The sequence below is a fragment of the Tursiops truncatus genome, chromosome 16 (assembly GCF_011762595.2).
Source record: "Tursiops truncatus isolate mTurTru1 chromosome 16, mTurTru1.mat.Y, whole genome shotgun sequence".
Lineage (NCBI taxonomy): Eukaryota > Metazoa > Chordata > Mammalia > Artiodactyla > Delphinidae > Tursiops > Tursiops truncatus.
The window spans coordinates 44,914,280-44,938,969 of NC_047049.1; the positions used below are offsets into that span (position 1 = coordinate 44,914,280).

Consider the following 24,690-nt stretch of genomic DNA (forward strand, 5'->3'; position numbering starts at 1 on the left):
CAGGGTTGACACAAACCTTCAATTTATTTAAAAAAAAAAAGCAGTAAGGCAAAGCACAATAAAACAAGGTATACCTCATAAAGTGATCACAGTTATCTTTTACAAAAGACATTGTTTAGATTTTACTGATCGACTTATTATGTCTTCAGAGGCAGAGAAGCTATTGAATCAAATCTGAAATTGTCAGTGGCAAAAGTATTACTCCCACAAATTTAAAGGTGAGTTCAATTTTATTTTGGCTTGAGTCAGTACTCCTGAGAGAAAGGGATACCTATAAAGGGCAAGAACCATCTAATAAGTTCCTAAGGAAAATGTAAGTATTTGTATGCTTTTTTTTGGCAGGTAGTGGGAGTACCTCTTCAAAATAGAAATTCGTAGCCACAAACAGTATTTATTCTCATGGTAGGGAAGTAAAGTGCTGTCATTCTGTCGAGAAAATAAATATCTGTTGAATACTGGCCATGCGTAAAAGACTGGTAGAAAAGGTAATTTTTTTTTTAAGGTAATACTAAAAATACAGGTCATGAATATACAGTATGACTGCCATTCAAATTGGGAGAATTTACATCTGGTACAGGGAAGAAGGAAGGGATCTTGAAAGGGTTGACATTTACATTAGGTTAGGGAATAGAAACCCAAAAGTCTGTAGAGGCCAGGTAGCTAATGTAAATGAAATGAGAAGAGCTGAGTGCTGTAAACTGAAATGCACATGCCCATCTAAAAGGATAACCCTGACTCAGTTTTAGCCAGTTAATGCCATGCAGAGATTCTGGCCCAGATATGCCAGGTCTTTTGATTTTCCAAGAGAAACAGATTTTAAAGTTCACAACACTTCTTAACCAGTTTGCCACACCTGAATTGTATTTTGAAGGCTCTGTGTGTGACTGTGTCTGTGTTGGAGGAGGGGGTGGCAGAGGGAGAGAGCCTGGTATGGTGAGAGGCAGAGGTACATGATGGAGCGGAAGCTGCATAGCACAGAAGAATCTGCTCAGAGAACAGCAGGTGGCTGCTTTATTGACAGTCCAGTTTCATCTAAGAGTTGTGAGAGAGAAGGCTGGAATGGGCCTCCAGCAGAGCCTTAAATATCAACATTAAGAGTGAAATGGTTTAATAAGATGGGATGCATGAAGGTTTTTGGAGCACAGGTTAGAAGGTAATGGATGATCCAATGAGAAATAATAGCCAGCCAGAAGAAAAATCTCCCAGAAGAGACCCACTTGGCTCACTGGACCTACAAAGCTTCACTTCCTGCCTTGGGGCACAAGTCACCTTTCATTCCCTGTCCCACACTTAATGACATCAACTCCAAACTGCTCTGTACCTTTGCTTATTCTGCTTTGACTAGTATATATTTCTGAGAGTTAGGCCTCCAGAAAGTAGGCTTTGAACCTTCCTTAGATGTTCTTCCTTTAACTGAATTGTAACCATCTCACTAGACAGTGAACTCCTGGCTTATAGTAGTCATTCAATTGAAAGTTTTAATGAAGAAAGGCCAAGAAGGAAGTACAGAAAGAAGGTTAGAGAAAGAGGTAAGAATTTAGTTCTGGAAAGTTTTTAGGTTGGCTGTCAGCTTCCGTGGCAACCTAGCTAGAGTCCCACCTAGAACGTCATTTTCCCTGTCTGCCATCCCTCTCCCTCTTCTTCAGTCTTCTCTATTCTTTGGAAAGCCCTTGCTCATTGCATAATTCATTCTTCAGCCTTGCACATAGCACACACATTTGTTGAATGAATTAAATAGGTAGTGAAAGGACAGATGTATAAAATACCATCAAACTCTAAGCAATCAGATTCTCATGGTCTGAAGGAACCTGGGAAGGCCACTTACCTCATCCTCCTCTAAATTGGATGATTATTTTGTGATGACCAGATTCTTCTATTATGTTCTTTGAAGTATAAAATACACATAGAATCTATATGGTTTTAGAAAACTAATGTCATTTTCAACTTTTAAGTCACCCAAAACTCTGTGTTTTCCCCCTTAAAAGCATATCTGGAACATTTTTAGGACTTGGCAGACTTTAAAACAGACTTTTTTTTATATATCAGTTTTGTGACCAAGCAATTCCATATCCTCCACAAGTCAGTGAAGTTTTTGGGAAGAGATGTGAAGTTGGTAATTTGGAGAGACTTCTCTATATGATTTGAAAGGTAGACACCTGGGTCACAGAGACCACTTGGTGTCCCTGAGAGTCAAGGGTACTCTTGTAATAGTCCAAGTTGAAAGAAATGTTTAAAGCAGGGCTATGGAGTAGGGAGTGCAGGGAGGAAAGAAGTAAGAGATACTGTGGTAGCAGTGGACAGGCCTGGAGACACATCAGATTTGAGGTGCAAGCAAGAGAGGAAACAAGATGATGGAGGTTTCCAGCCTAGGTGACTAGGAGGTGTGAGGGAGAAGACGATTAATTTGCTTTAGGAAGTGCTGATCTTGAGATGCTTGGAATATCTGGGTGAAAAATATAACGGGAGATTGAATATCTGTGTCTGAAGTGTAGAAGATATTGAAGAAGGAACTCAATATTTGTGCCACTCTTTGCCAGATGCTTTATATACGTTAGATGTATACTAGTCTGCTTGGGCTGCCATAACAAGATATCTGACTTAGTGGCTTAAACAGCAGATGTTTATTTTCTCACAGTTCTGGAGACCAGAAACCCATGTTCAAGGTTCCAGCAGAGATGGTTTCCAGTGAGGAATATCTTCCTACGTTCCAGACATCTGCCTTCTCACTTGGCCTTTCCTCACTCCATGCACAGGAGCAGAGAGAGAGATTTCATTCTCTAGTGTCTCTTAAAAGGATACCAGTCTAGTCCTATTAGATTAGGACCCCACCCTTCTGACCTTATTTAACCTGAATTCCATCCTTAAAGGCCCTATCTACCAGTACAGTCACACTGGGGGTTAGGGCTTTCCCATATGACTTTGGGGAGGAAACAATTCAGACCCCAATAGATATTTCCTATTATAAACAGAGAATTCTAGTAATTTACTCAACGTTAAACAGGACCAAAAGGTCCATGTCCTTTTGAATGCCCCTATTTAAAATCTTGTTACCACATCCTAGACCATGTGAGATGAATCCACTTTTATGGCTATCAGAAACAAAAGTAACAACCCCATCCTCTTTGACCTCAGAGAGAGAGGAGACATGAAGAATAGGGACAATAAGAATGAGTGTTGACTCTATACACAGCCTTCAGCTCTCCTGACTCCCTGGCTGAGTCTACCTTGGTTGCATAGATTCCCATAAGTCTGGATTTATTTGTACCTTAAGAACCAAAGGATCATGAGAAGACAGGGAAACACACAGCAGATGAAGGAGCAAGGTAAAAACCCACCAGACCAAACAAATGAAGAGGAAATAGGCAGTCTACCTGAAAAAGAATTCAAAGTAATGATAGTAAAGATGATCCAAAATCTTGGAAATAGAATGGAGAAAATATAAGAAACATTTAACAGGGACCTAGAAGAACTGAAGAGCAAACAAACTGATGAAAAACATAATGAAATTAAAAAGTCTCTAGAAGGAATCAATAGCAGAATAATTGAGGCAGAAGAACGGATAAGTGACCTGGAAGATAAAATAGTGGAAGTAACTACTGCAGAGCAGAATAAAGAAAAAAGAATGAAAAGAATTGAGGACAGTCCCAGAGACCTCTGGGACAACATTAAACACACCAACATTTGAATTATAGGGGTTCCAGAAGAAGAAGAGAAAAAGAAAGGGACTGGGACTTACCTGGTGGCACAGTGATTGAGAATTCGCCTGCCAATGCAGGGAACATGGGTTCGAGCCCTGGTCTGGGAAGATCCCACATGCCGCGGAGCAACTAAGCCCATGCGCCACAACTACTGAGCCTGTGTGCTAGAGCCCGCGAGCTACAACTACTGAGTCCGAGTGCCACAACTACTGAAGCCTGTGTGCCTAGAGCCCATGCTCCACAACAAGAGAAGCCACTGCAATGAGAAACCCGTGTGCAATGAAGAGTAGCCCCCACTCGCTAGAAAAACCCACTCGCAACAACAAAAACCCAATGCAGCCAAAAATTAAAAAAAATTTCAATTAAAAAAATAAATAAATAAAAAGAAAGGGACTGAGAAAATATTTGAAGAGATTATAGTTCAAAACTTCCCTAATATGGGAAAGGAAGTAGTTAATCAAGTCCAGGAAGTGCAGGGAGTCCCATACAGCATAAATCCAAAGAAAAACGTGCCAAGACACATATTAATCAAACTATCAAAAATTAAATACAAAGAAAAAATATTAAAAACAGCAAGGGAAAAACAACAAATAAGATACAAGGGAATCCCCATAAGGTAAACAGCTGATCTTTCAGCAGGAACTCTGAAAGCCAGAAGGGAGTGACAGGACATATGTAAAGTGGTAGATGGGAAAAACCTACAACCAAGATTACTCTACTCAGCAAGGAACTCATTCAGATTCAACAGAGAAATTAAAACCTTTACAGACAAGCAAAAGCTAAGAGAATTCAGCACCACCAAACGAGCTTTACAACAAATGCTAAAGGAACTTCTCTAGACAGGAAAAACAAGAGAAGGAAAAGACCCACAATAACAAACACAAAACAATTAAGAAAATGGTAATAGAAACATACATATTGATAACTACCTTAAATGTAAATGGATTAAATGCTCCAACCAAAAGACAGACTGGCTGAATGGATACAAAAATAAGCCCCGTATATATGCTGTCTACAAGTGACCCACTTCAGACCTAGGGACACATACAGACTGAAAGTGAGGGGATGGAAAAAGATCCCATGCAAATGGAAATCAAAAGAAAGCTGCAGTAGCAATTCTCATATAAGACAAAATAGACTTTAAAATAAAGACTATTACAAGAGACAAAGAAGGACACTACATAATGATCAAGGGATCAATCCAAGAAGAAGATATAACAATTATAAATACTTATGCACCCAACATAGGAGCACCTCAATACATAAGGCAAATGCTAACAGCCATAAAAGGGGAAATCGGCAGTAACACAATCATAGTAGCGGATATTAACACCCCACTTTCACAATAGACATATCATCCAAAATGAAAATAAATAAGGGAACACAGGGCTTCCCTGTTGGTGCAGTGGTTGAGAGTCTGCCTGCCAATGCAGGGGACACAGGTTCGTGCCCTGGTCCGGGAAGATCCCACATGCCGTGGAGCGGCTAGGCCCGTGAGCCATGGCCGCTGAGCCTGTGGGTCCGGAGCCTGTGCTCCACAACGGGAGAGGCCACAATAGTGAGAGGCCTGCGTACCGCAAAAAAAATAAATAAATAAAAATAAAAAATAAGGGAACACAGGCTTTACATGATACATTAAACAAGATGGACTTAATTGATATTTATAGGACATTCCATCCAAAAACAACAGAATACACTTTCTTCTCAAGTGCTCACAGAATGTTCTCCAGGATCATGTCTTGGGTCTCAATTCAAGCCTTGGTAAATTTAAGAAAATTGAAATCATATCAAGTATCTTTTCTGACCACAACACTATGAGACTAGATATCAGTGACAGGAAAAAATCTGTAAGAAATACAAACACATGGAGGCTAAACAATACACCACTTAATAACCAAGAGATCACTGAAGAAATCAAAGAGGAAATCAAAAATATCTAGAAACAAATGACAAAACACAATGACCCAAAACCTATGGGATGCAGCAAAAGCAGTTCCAAGAGGGAAGATTATAGCAACACAATCCTACCCCAAGAAACACAAAACATCTCAAATAAACAACCTAATCTTACACCTAAAGTAATTAGAGAAAGAAAAACAAAAAAAACCCAAAGTTAGCAGAAGGAAAGAAATCATAAAGATCAGATCAGAAATAAATGAAAAAGAAATGAAGGAACCAATAGCAAAGATCAATAAAACTAAAAGTTGGTTCTTTAAGAAGATAAACAAAATAGATAAACCATTAGCCAGACTCATCAAGAAAAAAAGAGAGAAGACTCAATAGAATTAGAAATGAAAAAGGAGAAGTAACAACTGACACTGCAGAAATATAAAGGATCATGAGAGATTACTACAAGCAACTATATGCCAATAAAATGGACAACTATATGCCAATAAAATGGACAACCTGGAAGACATGGACAAATTCTTAGAAAAGCACAACCTTCCGAGACTGAACCAGGAAGAAACAGAAAATATAAACAGACCAATCACGAGCACTGAAATTGAGACTGTGATTAAAAATCTTCCAAGAAACAAAAGCCCAGGACCAGATGGCTTCACAGGCGAATTCTATCAAACATTTAGAGAACAGCTAACACCTATCCTTCTTAAACTCTTCCAAAATAGAGCAGAGGGAGGAACACTCCCAAACTCATTCTACGAAGCCACCATCACCCTGATACCAAAACCAGCCAAAGGTGTCACAAGAAAGAAAATTACAAGCCAATATCACTGATGAACATAGATGCAAAAATCCTCAACAAAATACTAGCAAACAGAATCCAACAGCACATTAAAAGGATCGTACACCATGATCAAGTGGGGTTTATCCCAGGAATGCAAGGATTCTTCAGTATACACAAATCAATCAATGGGATACACCATATTAACAAATTGAAGGACAAAAAACATATGATCATCTCAATAGATGCAGAAAAAGCTTTTGACAAAATTCAACACCTATTTTACGATAAAAAACTCTTCAGAGAGTAGGCATAGAAGGAACCTACCTCAACATAATAAAGGCCATATACGACAAACCCACAGCCAACATGGTTCTCAATGGTGAAAAACTGAAAGCATTTCCTCTAAGATCCGGAACAAGACAAGGTTGTCCATTCTCACCACTATTATTCACCATAGTTTTGGAAGTTTTAGCCACAGCAATGAGAGAAGAAAAAGAAATAAAAGGAATCCAAATCGGAAGAGAAGAAGTAAAACTGTCACTGTTTGCAGATGACATGATACTACACATAGAGAATCCTATAGACGCTACCAGAAAACTACTAGAGCTAATCAATGAATTTGGTAAAGTAGCAGGATACAAAATTAATGCACAGAAATCTCTGGCATTCCTATACCCTAATGATGAAAAATCTGAAAGAGAAATTAAGGAAACACTCCCATTTACCACTGCAACAAAAAGAATAAAATACCTAGATATAAACCTACCTAAGGAGACAAAAGACCTGTATGTAGAAAACTACAAGACACTGATAAAAGAAATTAAAGATGATACAAACAGATGGAGAGATATACCATGTTCTTCACTTGGAAGAATCAACATTGTGAAAATGACTCTACTACCCAAAGCAATCTACAGATTCAATGCAATCCCTATCAAAATACCAGTGGCATTTTTCACAGAACGAGAACAAAAAATTGATACTTATTATCAAAGACAAAAAGCAGAGAAATAGAAGTGAAAGTTCTATCAGTTCCTCTCTATGGCTCTTCAAAGAATTGATAATGTGAAGTCATAGAAAAGTGCTGCCTGCTGAATGCACACAAGGTCATGAGTTTGTCTGCATCAAATCGCGAGGACTGATTTTAAAAGATAACATTATGGGAAAGCAAGAGCTTCTTCTCTCAACTAAGGGAGGCACATTGGTGCCAGTTCCCACCAAAAAACCCAAAATCTCAGTTTCCAGGTCAGTTTAAGGAGAAGAATGCATTTGTTCTGAGAAGGCAAACTCCAAGCAAGGCAACACTCAGCAGGGAGGGATGATCTACCTGGACCAAAAGGGCTACAGAGAGAGGACCAGCTGCTTAGATAGAGTTCAGATGGATAAGATGAACAGAGCCCAAGACAGGGGACTCAACTGAACGGGAAAGAGAAGAAGTGATCTGAAAAAAATGGACCTGATTGAATTTGAAGAGCAGGAAAAAGAAAAAGAACATTGGGTCTGAAAGAAGATGGGCTTTGGGAGCTGGGAGAGAATCTAGGACTAAGGAAAGGTTGATGATCCATCTCTGTCAGGGAACTCCCTTTTTTGGCCTTTCCTGAGTAGGGATGGTGTCACTCAGGAGCCTGAGGCTTCCTGAGATTAACGGGATCTACTTTAAATCAGGGGCCACTGAATGATTTCTCATTTACCCAGCCCAGTTGATTCTTCTCAGTAGGTCATTTTTACAGTCAAATCCACAGCGGTCCCAGAGGCCTCTTTCTGTGTGGTCACATGTTATTTAGCCCCCACTTACCCTTTCCAGTTAACCACTGCAAACATCACTCTGAGCCAGGCAGGGGTGAGGAGCTGTGACATCTCAGCTTCCTTGGCTGCTCCTATCCTCAGTGATCACTCACCAATAGCAACATCTTAAACCTGCATAGCACTTGATATCATTGTCTTCAGTTCTCTCATTCAGTCTTGGCTGCATCTCTAGGTTGATTCATTGTCCTCATTATATTTAGAAAGAAACTAGAGCTCAAATGGATTGAGTGCTCTGGAAGAGCCTGGATATGAACCCATATCTTCTTCCCCCCAGCTCAGGGCTCTTCCCACATTACACACATCTCTGTGCATCCACAGCACCATTATACCACACCGTGTAATGCAGCCCCCTTCATGCCTTTTCTTTTTATATTCACCAGCATGGGTACTAGGGTCTTCTTAATTGGGTTATCAGTTTTCTAAGGATACAAATCAAGTCTCATATTTCTGCTTTGTCAAATGAGTAATGCTCTGTTAAACACTCGATACTTGTCTAAGTATTTTATTTTTTAATCCATTACAAAATATAGAAAATATAAAATTATAAGAAACCAAGATGAATAACACAACATATGTTCTTCATGGCATGTTGAAAACCTGTTAGTGATCAGGGACCTCTCTGGTGGTCCAGTGGTTAAGAATCCGCCTTCCAATGCAGGAGATGTGGGTTCCATCCCTGGTCGGGGAACTAAGGTCCCACATGCCATGGGGCAACTAAGCTCATGCGCCACAACTAGAGAGAAGCCTGCTCGCCACAACAAAGAGCCTGGGTGCTGAAACAAAAGATTCCATGTGCCGCAACTAAGACCCAACGCAGCTAAAAATAAATAAATACTTTTTAAAAAAGAAAGAAAATCTATTAGTGATCATACTGAGTCATTAGTGGTAGTTTTCAAAGCCCTATTCATTGCATAGTCTCTGAGACCACTGAGGGCTTCAACATGTTTTTTTTGTGTGTCAGAATCCCATTAGAAGAGATTAGATTTGGCTTCTACCAACCTATGTGCCAATGCCACAGTCAGCCTATGGTTCATGAAATTCTTGAATTTCATGCCCCAAATCATTCTGCTTCTGATGAATGACAATGAGAATACTGGATGAAGAACCATCCAGTTAAAAGGGATGAACAACTCATCCCTTTTAAATCAATATCAAATTGTACTCTCAGCTTCCATCTACAATAGCAAACAATATGTTTTTCTTCAATCCCAAAGATTCAGTTATACACTCATAACTTGCTTCTATCATTTTTATTGGCCATAATAAAGAGAATCAATTTTTTAGTCCAGTTAAACATGGAGGATTTGTCCACCCAGTTGTATTCTGAAACACTGGGAGGGTAGCATTGCCTTCTTGCAATGCTGTGTAACTTTTAGAGCTAAATCATCACAGTTGATTTGAGAACAAAGTAAAGGAAGAGTGAGAAATCGCAGGCATTTTTCTAAATGCATAGTCCAGGGTTTAAAGTTGAAATTTCTACATTCAAAACAAAGCAGTGATTGCACGTCATACTCATCAAACTGTATGCATTAACTATGTGCAGTTTTTATATATCAATTATACCTCAATAAAGCTGCTAAAACAAAGTGAATGATCCTATACATTTCACCTTGAGAGTTACTGAGAAGAAAAGGGAAAAACAGAAACAACAGTTTTCATTAGAATCAGAAACTATTTTTGAAGTCTAATTGGCTCCAGAGGAAACACTTGGGGTAAGATACTAGGAGTAGAAGATTTCTTTGGGGCCAGTGGTCACCTTTAAGAAATTCATCAGATCTCTAGGTTGATACTGTCAGAATCAAGTTGAATTGTACCACATCTAGCTGGTGTCTGAGAATTGTTTGGTGGTGTGGGGAACCCTCCCACACATCAGAATTGGCGACCAGAATCCTAAGGCCCAAAAGATAATAATGAGTTGGCCATATGATGAGTGGGGCAGAGGAGCTTTTAAGAATGAGTGACTGGGGGGCAGAAGAGGAACCAAGATGGTGGAGTAGAAGGACGTGCTCTCACCCCCTCTTGTGAGAACACCAGAATCACAACTAGCTGCTGGGCAATCATCTACAGGAAGACACTGGAACTCACCAAAAAAGATACCCCACATCCAAACACAAAGGAGAAGCCACAATGAGACGGTAGGAGGGGCACAATCGTAGTAAACTCAAATCGCATAACTGCTGGGTGGGTGATTCACAGACTGGAGAACACTTATACCACAGAAGTCCACCCACTGGAGTGAAGGTTCTGAGCCCCACGTCAGGCTTCCCAACCAGGGGATCCAGCAACGGGAGGAGGAATTAATTCCTAGAGAATCAGACTTTGAAGCCCAGTGGGATTTGATTGCAGGACTTCAACAGGACTGGGGGAAACAGAGACTCCACTCTTGGAGGGCACACACAAAGTAGTGTGTGCATCAGGACTCAGGGGAAGGAGCAGTGACCCCAGGGGAGACTGAACCAGACCTACCTGCTAGTGTTGGAGGGTCTCCTGCAGAGGAGGGGGGTGGCTGTGGCTCACCGTGGGGACAAGGACACTGGCAGCAGAAGTTCTGGGAAGTACTCTGTGGTGTGAGCCCTCCCAGAGTCTGCCATTAGCCCCATCAAAGAGCCCAGGTAGGCTCCAGTGTTGGGTTGCCTCAGGCCAAACAACCAACAGGGAGGGAACCCAGCCCCACCCATCAGCAGTCAAGCGGATTAAAGTTTTACTGAGCTCTGCCCACCAGAGCAACAGTCAGCTCTACCCACCATCAGTCCCTCCCATCAGGAAACTTGCACAAGCCTCTTAGATAGCCTCATCCACCAGAGGCAAGACAGCAGAAGCAAGAAGAAGTACAATCCTGCAGCCTGTGGAACAAAAACCACATTCACAGAAAGACAGACAAGATAAAAAGGCAGAGGGCTATGTACCAGATGAAGGAACAAGATAAAACCCCAGAAAAAAAACTAAATGAAGTGGAGATAGGCAACCTTCCAGAAAAAGAATTCAGAATAATGATAGTGAAGATGATCCAGGACCTCGGAAAAAGAATGGAGGCAAAGATCAAGAAGATGCAAGAAATGCTTAACAAAGACCTAGAAGAATTAAAGAACAAACAAACAGAGATGAACAATACAATAACTGAAAGGAAAACTACACTAGAAGGAATCAATAGCAGAATAAATGAGGAAGAAGAACGGATAAGTGACCTGGAAGACAGAATTGTGGAATTCACTGCTGCGGAAGAGAATAAAGAAAAAGGAATGAAAAGAAATGAAGACAGCCTAACAGACCTGGGGGACAACATTAAATGCAACAACATTCGCATTATAGGGGTCACAGAAGGAGAAGAGAGAGAGAAAGAACCAGAGAAAATATTTGAAGAGATTATAGTGGAAAACTTCCCTAACATGGGAAAGGAAATAGCCACCCAAGTCCAGGAAGCACAGTGAGTCCCATACAGGATAAACCCAAGGAGAAACACGCCAAGACACATAGTAATCAAATTGGCAAAATTAAAGACAAAGAAAAATTATTGAAAGCAGCAAGGGAAAAATGACAAATAATATACAAGGGAACTCCCATAAGGTTAACAGCTGATTTTTCAGCAGAAACTCTACAAGCCATAAGGGAGTGGCATGATATACTTAAAGTGATGAAAGGGAAGAACCTACAACCCAGATTACTCTACCCAGAAAGGATCTCATTCAGATACGATGGAGAAATCAAAAGCTTTACAGACAAGCAAAAACTAAGAGAATTCAGCACCACCAAACCAGCTCTACAACAAATGCTAAAGGAACTTCTCTAAGTGGGAAACACAAGAGAAGAAAAGGACCTACAAAAACAAACCCAAAACAATTAAGAAAACGGCCATAGGAACCTACATATTGATAATTACCTTAAACGTGAATGGATTAAATGCAGCAACCAAAAGACACAGGCTTGCTGAATGGATACTAAAACAAGACCCACATATATGCTGTCTACAAGAGACCCACATCAGACCTAGGGACACATACAGACTGAAAGTGAGGGGATGGAAAAAGATATTCCATGCAAATGGAAATCAAAAGAAGGAGGACTTATACTCATATCAGATAAAATAGACTTTAAAATAAAGAATGTTACAAGAGACAAGGAAGGACACTACATAATGATCAAAGGATCAATCCAAGAAGAAGATATAACAATTATAAATATATATGCACCCAACATAGGAGCCCCTCAATACATAAGGCAACTGCTAACAGCCAGAAAAGAGGAAATCAACAGTAACACAATAATAGTGGGGGAGTTTAACACCTCACTTACACCAATGGACAGATCATCCAAAATGAAAATAAATAAGGAAACAGAAGCTTTAAATCACACAATAGACCAGATAGATTTAATTGATATTTATAGGACATTCCATCCCAAAACAGCAGATTACACTTTCTTCTCAAGTGCGCACGGAACATTCTCCAGGATAGATCACATCTTGGGTCACAAATCAAGCCTCAGTAAATTTTAGAAAATTGTAATCATATCAAGCATCTTTTCTGATCACAACGCTATGAGATTAGAAATGAATTACAGGGAAAAAAAAGTAAAAAACAAAAACACATGGAGGCCAAACAATACGTTACTAAATAACCAAGAGATCACTGAAGAAATCAAAGAGGAAATCAAAAAATACCTAGAGAAAAATGACAATGAAAACACGATGATCCAAAACCTATGGGATGCACCAAAAGGATTTCTAAGAGGGAAGTTTATAGCTATACAAGCCTACCTCAAGAAACAAGAAAAATCTCAAGTAAACAATCTGACCTTACACCTAAAGGAACTAGAGAAAGAAGAACAAACAAAACCCAAAGTTAGCGGAAGGAAAGAAATCATAAAGATCAGAGCAGAAATAAATGAAATAGAAACAAAGAAAACAATAGCAAAGATTAATAAAACTAAAAGCTGGTTCTTTGAGAAGATAAATAAAATTGATAAACCATTAGCCAGACTCACCAAGAAAAAGAGAGAGAGGGCTCAAATCAATAAAATTAGAAATGAAAAAGAAGTTACAAAAGACACCGCAGAAATACAAAGCATCCTAAGAGATTACTACAAGCAACTCTATGCCAATAAGACAGACAACCTGGAAGAAATGGACAAATTCTTAGAAAGGTATAACCTTCCAAGACTGAACCAGGAAGAAACAGAAAATATGAACACACCAATCACAAGTAATGAAATTGAAACCGTGATTTAAAATCTTCCAGCAAACAAAAGTCCAGGACCAGATGGCTTCACAGGTGAATTCTATCAAACATTTAGAGAAGAGCTAACACCCATCCTTCTCAAACTCTTCCAAAAAATTGCAGAGGAAGGAACACTCCCAAACTCATTCTATGAGGCCACCATCACCCTGATACCAAAACCAAAGATACTACAAAAAAAGAAAATTACAGACCAATATCATTGACGAATATAGATGCAAAAATCCTCAACAAAATACTAGCCAACAGAATCCAACAGCACATTAAAAGGATCGTACACCACGATCAAGTGGGATTTATCCCAGGGATGCAAGGATTCTTCAATATACGCAAATCAATCAATGGGATACACCATATTAACAAATTGAAGAATAAAAACCATATGATCATCTCAATAGATGCAGAAAAAGCTTTTGACAAAATTCAACACCAATTTATGAAAAAAACTCTCCAGAAAGTGGGCACAGAGGGAACCTACCTCAACATGATAAAGGCATATACGACTAACCCACAACAAACATCATTCTCAATGGTGAAAAACTGAAAGCATTTCCTCTAAGATCAGGAATGAGACAAGGATGTCCATTCTCACCACTATTATTCAACATAGTTTTGGAAGTCCTAGCCACAGCAATCAGAGAAGAAAAGGAAATAAAAGGAATCCAAGAAGAAGTAAAGCAGATGACATGATACTATACATAGAGAATCCTAAAGATGCTACGAGAAAACTACTAGAGCTAATCAATGAATTTGGTAAAGTAGCAAGATACAATATTAATGCACAGAAATCTCTGGCATTCCTATACACTAATGATGAAAAAGCTGAAAGTGAAATCAAAAAAACATTCCCATTTACCATTGCAACAATAAAACAAGAATAAAATATCTAGGAATAAACCTACCTAAGGAGACAAAAGACCTGTATGCAGAAAATTATAAGACACTGATGAAAGAAATTAAAGATGATATAAATAGATGGAGAGATATATCATGTTCTTGGATTGGAAGAATCAACATTGTGAAAATGACTCTACTACCCAAAGCAATCTACAGATTCAATGCAATCCCAATCAAACTACAACTGGCATTTTTCACAGAACGAGAACAAAAAATTTCACAATTTGTATGGAAACACAAAAGACCCCGAATAGCCAAAGCAATCTTGAGAACGAAAAACGGAGCTGGAGGAATCAGGCTCCCTGACTTCGGACTATACTACAAAACTACAGTAATCAAGACAATATGGTACTGGCATAAAAACAGAAATATAGATCAATGGAACAGGATGGAAAGCCCAGAGATAAACCCACGCACATATGGTCACCTTATCTTTGATAAAGGAGGCAGGAATGTACAGTGGAGAAAGGACAGCCTCTTCAGTAAGTGGTGCTGGGAAAACTGGACAGCTACATGTAAAAGTATGAGATTAGAACACTCCCTAACACCATACACAAAAATAAGCTCAAAATGGATTAAAGACCTAAATGTAAGGCCAGAAACTATCAAAGTCTTAGAGGAAAACATAGGCAGGACACTCTATGACATAAATCACAGCAAGATCCTTTTTGATCCACCTCCTAGAGAAATGGAAATAAAAACAAAAATAAACAAATGGGACCTAATGAAACTTCAAAGCTTTTGCACAGCAAAGGAAACCATAAACAAGACCAAAAGACAACCCTCAGAATGGGAGAAAATATTTGCAAATGAAGCAACTGATAAAGGATTAATCTCCAAAATTTATAAGCAGCTCATGGAGCTTAATAACAAAAAAACGAACAACCCAATCCAAAAATGGGCAGAAGACCTAAATAGACATTTCTCCAAAGAAGATATACAGATTGCCAACAAACACATGAAAGAATGCTCAACATCATTAATCATTAGAGAAATGCAAATCAAAACTACAATGAGATATCATCTCACACCGGTCAGAATGGCCATCATCAAAAAATCTAGAAACAATAAATTCTGGAGAGGGTGTGGAGAAAAGGGAACACTCTTGCACTGCTGGTGGGAATGTGAATTGGTACAGCTACTATGGAGAACAGTATGGAGGTTCCTTAAAAAACTAAAACTAGAAATACCATATGACCCGGCAATCCCACTACTGGGCATATTCACTGAGAAAACCATAATTCAAAAAGAAAACCATGACTCAAAAAGAGTCATGTACCAAAATGTTCATTGCAGCTCTATTTACAATAGCCAGGAGATGGAAACAACCTAAGTGTCCATCATCGGATGAATGGATAAAGAAGATGTGGCACATATATACAATGGAATATTACTCAGCCATAAAAAGAAACGAAATTGAGCTATTTGTAATGAGGTGGATAGACCTAGAGTCTGTCATACAGAGTGAAGTAAGTCAGAAAGAAAGAGACAAATACCGTATGCTAACACATATATATGGAATTTAAGAAAAAAAAATGTCATGAAGAACCTAGGGGTAAAACAGGAATAAAGACACGACTTACTAGAGAATGGACTTGAGGATATGGGGAGGGGGAAGGGTAAACTGTGACAAAGCGAGAGAGAGGCATGGACATATATACACTACCAAATGTAAGGTAGATAGCTAGTGGGAAGCAGCCGCATAGCACAGGGAAATCAGCTTGGTGCTTTGTGACCACCTAGATGGGTGGGATGGGGAGGGTGGGAGGGAGGGAGACACAAGAGGGAAGAGATATGGGAACATATGTATATGTATAACTTATTCACTTTGTTATAAAGCAGAAACTAACACACCATTGTAAAGCAATTATACTCCAATAAAGGTGTAAAAAAAAAAATTCATATGGTACCATGAATAGCCAAAGCAATCTTGAGAAAGAAGAGCAAAGATTGAGGCATCACACTTTTGGATGTCAAATTATATTACAAAGTTATAGTAATCAAAACAGTACGGTACTGGCATAAAAACAGACACATAGACCAACGGAACAAAAAGAGAGTTCAGAAATAAACCCACATATATATGGTCAAGTAAACTATGAAAAGGGTGCAAAGAATACACAATGTGGAAAGAATAGTGTCTTCAATAAATTATGTTGGGAAAACTGGATATCCACAAGCAACAGAATGAAATCAGATCCTTATCTTACACCATATGCAAAATCAACTCAAAATGGATAAAATACTTAAATGTAAGACCTGAAGCCACAAAACTCCTAGAAGAAAACATAGGGGAAAATTTCCCTAACATTGGCAATAATTTCTGGATGACACCAAGAGAGCAGGGCAACAAAGGTAAAAATAAAGTAGGACTACATCAAACCAAAAAGCTTCTGCACAGCAAAGGAAACAATTAACAAAATGAAATGACAACCTACTGGATGGGAGAAAATATTTGCAAACCATATATCTGATAAGGGGTTAACCTCCAAACTATACAAGGAAAAAGGAACTCATATAACTCAACAGCAAGAAAAAAAAAATTCAATTTGAAAACAGGCAAAGGTCTGAATAGACATTTTTCCAAAGAAGGTTAGCAAATGGCCAACAGGTACATGAAAAGGTGCTCAACATCACTAATGACCAGAGAAATGCAAATCAAAACCACAGTGAGATACCACCTCACACCTGTTAGGAGTATTAACAAAAAGACAAGAGATAACAAGCAACGGTCAGGATGTGGAGTGAAAGGAACTCTTGTATATTGCTGGTATGTAAATTGGTGTAGCAACTATGGAAAACAGTATGGAGGTTCCTCAAAAAATGAAAAATAGAACTACCATATGATCCAGCAATCCCACCTCTGTGCATATCCAAAGGAAATGAAATCAGGATCTTGAAGAGTTATGCACTCCAATATTCACTGAAGCATTGTTCACAATAGCAAGATATGGAAACAACCTAAGTTTTGATGAATGAATGAAGAAAATGTGATATATATGTGATGTATATATGTGTACATATGTATATGTGTGTGTGTGTATACACACACACACACACACACACACACACACACACAAAGGAATACTATTCAGCCATAAAAAAGGAAATCCTGCCAGTTGTGACAACATGGATGAAACTGGAGGACATCACGCTAAGTAAAATAAGCCAGACACAGAAAGCAAATACTGTACGATCTCACTTCTATGTGGAATCTTAAAAACTCAAACTCAAAGCCATAGGGTAGAGCAGTGGTTACCAGGGGCGGAGGTAGGGAAAATCAGGACAGGTTGGTCAAAGGGTACAAACTTTCAGTTACAAGATGAACAAGTTCTGGATATCTAATGTACAGCATGATGATTATAGTTAATAATACTGTTTTGTATACTTGAAATTTGCTAATAGAGTAGATCTTAAGTGTTCTTGCCAAGCCAAAAAAAAAAAAGGTAACTATGTGAAGTGATGGATGTGTTAACTTGCTTGATTGCAGTAAGCATGTCACAATGTATTTATACACCAAAACCTGATGTTGCACACCTCAAATATATGCCATTTTTATTTGTCAGTTATACCCTAATAAAGTTGGAGAGATCAAAAACCATATATACATATATATAGCTTTCTTCAATAAAAGTACAAAATATTCAGGAATAAATTTAACAAAATAAAGTGCAATGAAAACTACAAAACTATTAAAATAAATTAGAAAAGATTTAGATAAATTGAATTATATCCCAGTTCCTTGTTTAGAGGACTTAATATTGTTAAGATAACAATATTCCCCAAGTTGATCTACAGCTTCAGTGCAATCCCTATCAAAATTCCAGCTTGCTTTTATTTTTTGCAGAAATTGACAAGTTGATCCTATAATTTATATGAAAATGCAATAACACAAAATAGCCAAAACATTCTTGAAAAATAAAGAACAAGGGCAGATTCACACTTCCCAGTTCAAAACTTACTATAAAGTTACAGTAATCAAGACAGTGTGGCACTGACCAAAGATACACATATTGGTCAATGGAATAAAATTGAAAGTCCAGAAATAAACCCTTATATTTATGGTGAATTCACTTTTTACCAAGATGCCAAGACAATTCAATGGAGAAAGAATCTTCTTTTTAACAAATGGTTTCAGGACAACTGGATATTCATATGCAAAAGAATGCATTTGTATCCCCATATCACACCATATATAAAAATTAGCAGAATGGATCATAGGTCTAAATGAAGACTCAAATGACAAATTTCTTAGAAGAAAACATAGGAGTAAAATTTTGTGACTTTAGCATAGGCAACGGTCTTTTAGATATGTTACTAAAATCACAAGCAACAAAAGAAAAACAAATATATATATATATATATATTGGGCTTGCTCAAAATTAAAAACTTTGGTGCTTCAGATATAACCATAAAAAAGTGAAAAGAGGGCTCCCCTGGTGGCGCAGTGGTTGAGAGTCCGCCTGCTGTTGCAGAGGACGTGGGTTCGTGCCCCGGTCCGAGAAGATCCCACATGCCGCGGAGCGGTTAGGCCCGTGAGCCATGGCCGCTGAGCCTGCTCCTCCGTTTCCTGTGCTCCGCAACGGGAGAGGCCACGACAGTGAGAGGCCCACGTACCGCAAAAAAAAAAGTGAAAAGACAACCCACCAAAGCAACAAAATATCCAGCCCCTTATCAGGAAGTATGAAGACATACAACTCAATAATGAAAAGAGAAATACTTTCTGGAGGACTTCCGGGAAGATGGCGGAAGAGTAAGACGCGGAGATCACCTTCCTCCCCACAGATACACCAGAAATACATCTACACATGGAAAAACTCCTACAGAACACCTACTGAACGCTGGCAGAAGACCTCAGACCTTCCAAAAGGCAAGAAACCCCCCACGTACCTGGTTAGGGCAAAAGAAAAAAATAAACAGAGACAAAAGGATAGGGACGGGTCCTGCATAGGGACGGGTCCTGCACCAGCGGGAGGGAGCTGTGAAGGAGGAAAAGTGTCCACACACTAGGAAGCCCCTTCGCGGGCGGAGACTGCGGGTGGCGGAGTGGGGGAGCTTCGGAGCCGCGGAGGAGAGCACAGCAACAGGGGTGCGGAGGGCAAAGCGGAGAGATTCCAGCACAGAGGATCAGGGCCGACCGGCACTCACCAGCCGAGAGGCTTGTCTGCTCACCCGCCGGGGCGGGCGGGGCTGGGAGCTGAGGCTCCGGCTTCAGTCAGAGGGCCGGGAGAGGACTGGGGTTGGCAGCGTGAACACAGCCTGCAGGGCGTTAGTGCACCGCGGCTAGCCGGGAGAGAGTCCGGGGAGAAGTCTGAACCTGCCGAGGAGACAAGAGACTCTTTATTTCCTGGTGCGCGAGGAGAGGGGATTAAGAACGCTGCTTAAAGGAGCTCCAGAGACTGGTGCGAGCCGCAGCTAAAAGTGCGGACCCTAGAGACAGACATGAGACGCTAAGGCCGCTGCTGCCGCCACCAAGAAGCCTGTGTGCACGCACAGGTCACTATCCACACCCCCCTTCCGGGGAGTCTGTGCAGCCCGCCTTTGCCAGGGTCCCGGGATCCAGGGACAACCCCCCCGGGAGAACGCACGGCGCGCCTCAGGCTGGCGCAACGTCACGCCGGCCTCTGCCGCCGCAGGCCCGCCCCGCACTCCGTGACCCTCCCTCCCCGCGGCCTGAGTGAGCCAGAGCCTCCGAATCAGCGGCTCCTTTAACCCCGTCCTGTCTGAGCAAAGAACAGACGCCCTCCGGCGACCTACACGCACAGGCGGGGCCAAATCCAAAGCTGAGCCCCTGGAAGCTGTGAGAACAAAGAAGAGAAAGGGAAATCTCTCCCAGCAGCCTCAGAAGCAGCGGATTAAAGCTCCACAATCAACTTGATGAACCCTGCATCTGTGGAATACATGAATAGACAACGAATCATCCCAAATTAAGGAGCCGTGTGGATGAAAGGCTCTTGGTGCTGCAGCCAGGAGTTAGTGCTGTGCCTCTGAGGTGGGAGAGCCAACTTCAGGACACTGGTCCACAAGAGGCCTCCCAGCTGCACATTATATCAAACGGCGAAAATCTCCCAGAGATCTCCATCTCAACGCCAGCACCCAGCTTCACTCAACGACCGGCAAGCTACAGTGCTATGCCAAACAACTAGCAAGACAGGAACACAACCCCACCCATTAGCAGAGAGGCTGCCCAAAATCATAATAAGTCTACAGACACCCCAAAACACACCACCAGATGTGGACCTGCCCACCAGAAAGACAAGATCCAGCCTCATCCACCAGAACACAGGCACTAGTACCCTCCACCAGGAAGCCTACACAACCCACTGAACCAACCTTAGCCACTGGGGACAGACACTAAAAACAACAGGAACTATGAACCTTCAGCCTGCAAAAAGGAGACCCCAAACACAGTAAGATAAGCAAAATGAGAAGACAGAAAAACACACAGCAGATGAAGGAGCAAGATAAAAACCCACCAGACCTAACAAATGAGGAGGAAATAGGCAGTCTACCTGAAAAAGAATTCAGAATAATGATAGTAAAGATGATCCAAAATCTTGGAAACAGAATAGACAAAATGCAAGAAACATTTAACAAGGACCTAGAAGAACTAAAGATGAAACAAACACTGATGAACAACACAATAAATGAAATGAAAAATACTCTAGATGGGATCAATAGTAGAATAACTGAGGCAGAAGAACGGATAAGTGACCTGGAAGATAAAATAGTGGAAATAACTACTGCAGAGCAGAATAAAGAAAAAAGAATGAAAAGAACTGAGGACAGTCTCAGAGACCTCTGGGACAACATAAATGCACCAACATTCGAATTATAGGGGTTCCAGAAGAAGAAGAGAAAAAGAAAGGGACTGAGAAAATATTTGAAGAGATTATAGTTGAAAACTTCACATTTTGTTGTGAAGCTGAAACTAACATACCATTGTAAAGCAATTATACTCCAATAAAGATGTAAAAAATAAATAAATAAATAAAAAATAATGAAAAGATAGATAAGCTAAAATTTTTAATGGGTCAAAGATCTGAATATACATTTCTCAAAAGAAGATATATTATTGGCCAATAGCATGAGATAAGATACTCAACATCATTAGAAAAGTGCAAATCAAAACCACAATGAGATACCCCTTCACAAAGAGTATAATGTGTTGGCGAGGATATGGATAAAATGGAATCATATATTGCTGATAAAAATGTAAAATGGTACAGCCACTTTGGAAAACAATATGACATTTCCTCAAAATGCTAAAAACATAGAGTTACCATATGATCCAGCAATTCTCCTCCTAGTTATCTCCCCGAAAGAACTGAAAACATATGTATACACAAAAGTTTATACATGAATATTCATAACATCATTATTCATTATAGCCCCAACTCAAACTTCCATCATCTGATGAATGGATGAGCACAATGTGGTGTATCCATAAAATTGATTATTATTCAGCAACAAAAAGGAATAAAGTACTGATACTTGCTGCAATGTGGATGAATCTGGGGGGGAAAATGATACTAAGTGAAAGAAGTCTGTCACAAAATGGCACATATTGTATGATTCCACTCATATGAAATGTCCAGAATAGGCAAATCTATAAAGCAGAAAATAGGTGTGTTTACCCTGACTGGAAAGATGACGAGGGCAATGGGAAGTGACTACTAATGGAATGATGAAAATATTCTGAAATTGATTGTGGTGATGGTCTCAGAGCTCTCTGAATATTGCTAAACACCACTGACTTGTATGCTTTAAATGAGTGAATTGTATGGCATGCTAATTACATCTCAATAAAGCTGTAACAAGGAGGGAAGGAAGGAAGGAAGGGAGACGGGGAGGGATGGAGGGAGGAATGGAGGAAAGAAAGAATGAAAAGCATGCAATGATGGACTTTAAGGCAGTAGATGATCCCACCTATGTTAAAGAGAAATAATTCTAGCTAGAGAATTGGGGAACTGGTGGGGGGATGGGAGTTAGACTAGAGGTAAAGAGATTAGGTAGGAAGCAGTCACTACAGTCCATACGGGAGGTGTTGAAAGCCTGAGCCAGGGCAGAGCAGTGAGAACAAGTTGGAGATATTTTGGAAACTATCCCAAGGTGGCAAAGTTTCTATGAAACAAACATTCCGTGTTCTGCATGAGAGTAAATGGCATGAGTATAAATTAACTCAGTGCTTGGGGAAGTAGCTTAATAACGTTAAAAAGGTCTTAAAATGTTCGTACGCTTTGGCCCATTTCTAAGTCCCTATATTAAGAAAAATATTTTTAATGTTTTAAGCACAAAATATGTACTATGGCATTATTTATGCCCTCAACCTAAATGCCCAAGAATAGTGGACTAATTAAGGAAATGGTGGTATATCCATACAATTAAATATTACACAGTCAATGAAATACTTAAAACGTGAAATTATATAGGAAAATATGTTATAATATTAAAGAAAATGGAAATAAAACAGGAAATTGCACTTACAATGTGCTCTAAATGTAAAAATGTCTAATGTAATTAGTAAATGTTTACTAATTGTTTTTTCTGCATATTGTTATGAGTTTTATTTGTGTATCAAACTTTATTTTCTAAAAAAGATAGTTCATTACTTTCATCAAAAAATATGTTGTATTTCCTTTTTTTAGCAAAACAATAGCCCTATTATTCTTAGATTTGAAGGACAATTCCATAGCCATCCTTCACACCTTCTCCAGGGTTTCCTGGAACATATATTTTGCGTGGCAGGGGTTGGATCCCACTTTTGTGCTATCTTCATCCACCCTATCTCAGCTGTAGCCCGAGTCTTTCATGTCCTACAGTTTGATTCCCAGAGAATCCCTCTGGTGTTTGTCCTTTGATAAATAAAGCCAGTCCCACTGAAATCTGCCCTCATCTCCCACCTGTAGAGAATGGCAAGTACTCACTCTCTCTCTGTCCAGAGTGGTGGTCCCGTCAGGCAGAGGAGAAAGCGGGACTTGCCACCAGATGGAGCCCAGGCTCCCAGTAATGGGGAGACTGCCTTGAGCCTGCCTCTTTGCCCGTCCCCAAAAGTGAGTGTGCAGAACAGGTGACTTCATGTACCCACCACCTCACGTGGAATGAACTTATTTTTAAATTCAGTTCAACTCATTACTGAATGTGTACCACAGTCAGACCCAGTTCTGAAGCTGGGTACAGAGGACGTGTAGGGGAATACAGAAGACTTCCGAGATCAGGTCACAGCAGTTGGAAAGCTTACCACCCGCACGAAGCTTCCTTCTAGTGTCCAAAGCCTTTTACTACCATGCCTTCCAAGCCTCGCCCATCATCAGTTAGAAAGCCGATAAAAAATTTTTAAATAAATTAAAATATTAATTAAAAGTAAATGATAGCCAACCAATTACTCTGCCAGGCAGCGGGTTTTCCAAGTACCACCTCTAACTCATGGAACATCCTTGCTGTGGAGTCCACATCTTCTTCCCTAGGACTTCCAGCCATGGTTCTATTCCCAGAAGCCATCTCCAAACAAGTCTACCCCCTTTCCCATTACACGCCCAGCCTCCCTGCCCCCGAGTTCTGCAACCCCTCGCCTCCGAGCGCATCAACCTCCTCCAGACAACCCCTTAGGTGTCCAGATTCGGGTTTTCTTATCCTGGCCTCCCTCTCTCTGGCTGCCCTCCTCCCACTACACACTGACAATCTCCAGGCCTAAGTGTGGCTGGCACCTGACTCACCTCAGTGCCCACCTGCACCCGGCACAGAGTGACGTTCAGCCAAGTCTGTGGAAGAAGCCAATGCCCACGGAAGTCTCTGCGCTCCACAGTACCAGCTCAGGTGTCACCCCTCCAAAAGCTTTCCTGACTCCCCAGGTGGGCTCCTCTTCCCTCTGTAGACTCCCAGAGCACCCCTGCTCTCAGTAATCACAGCATGGCTAAGTGCCCCAGTCGCGCGGCCTCCCTCTAACCCTGGGGACTTGGTGAGAGCAGGAACTGTGTCTGGTTTTCCAGGCATCCCTGGAGTCCAACCCTAATGCCTCACAAGGGCCTGGCAGTGAGGGAAGCCGAGGCAGGAGGGAAGGGTGAAGAGAAACTGAGTGAGAGAATGAATAGAGGGAGGGAGGAGGGGATAGCAGCTGGGGTGGCCCCAGTCCCCTGACTGCCAAAACAGAGGCCAAGTGGAGGAGGTGAGGTGCAGGAACGGGCGCGCTTACCGAGTCCGAGGCGGGTCCGGCGAGGTCAGAGCTCCGGGAGGGCGGGGCCGGGGGCAGGGCGGGCAGGAGGAGGAGGGGGGCGGCAGGGGCCCCGGACGCTCAGAGGCAGGAAGCTACCGCGCGGGGTGGGCGGGGGGCGGAGACCGGCGTACCGGCGCGCCAAGGCTCTCAGTGCTCGCT

General features: G+C 40.7%; 1 long non-coding RNA gene across 1 annotated transcript; it reads right to left on the minus strand.

Annotated features, from left to right (window-relative positions):
* LOC141276649 (uncharacterized) lies at positions 1-19,831 on the minus strand. The gene is made up of 2 exons (XR_012326532.1): positions 19,467-19,831; positions 1-18,888 (listed from the first exon to the last, which is right to left on the minus strand). It is a non-coding gene; the product is annotated as an uncharacterized lncRNA (long non-coding RNA).
* Positions 19,832-24,690: the final 4,859 nt, after the last annotated feature.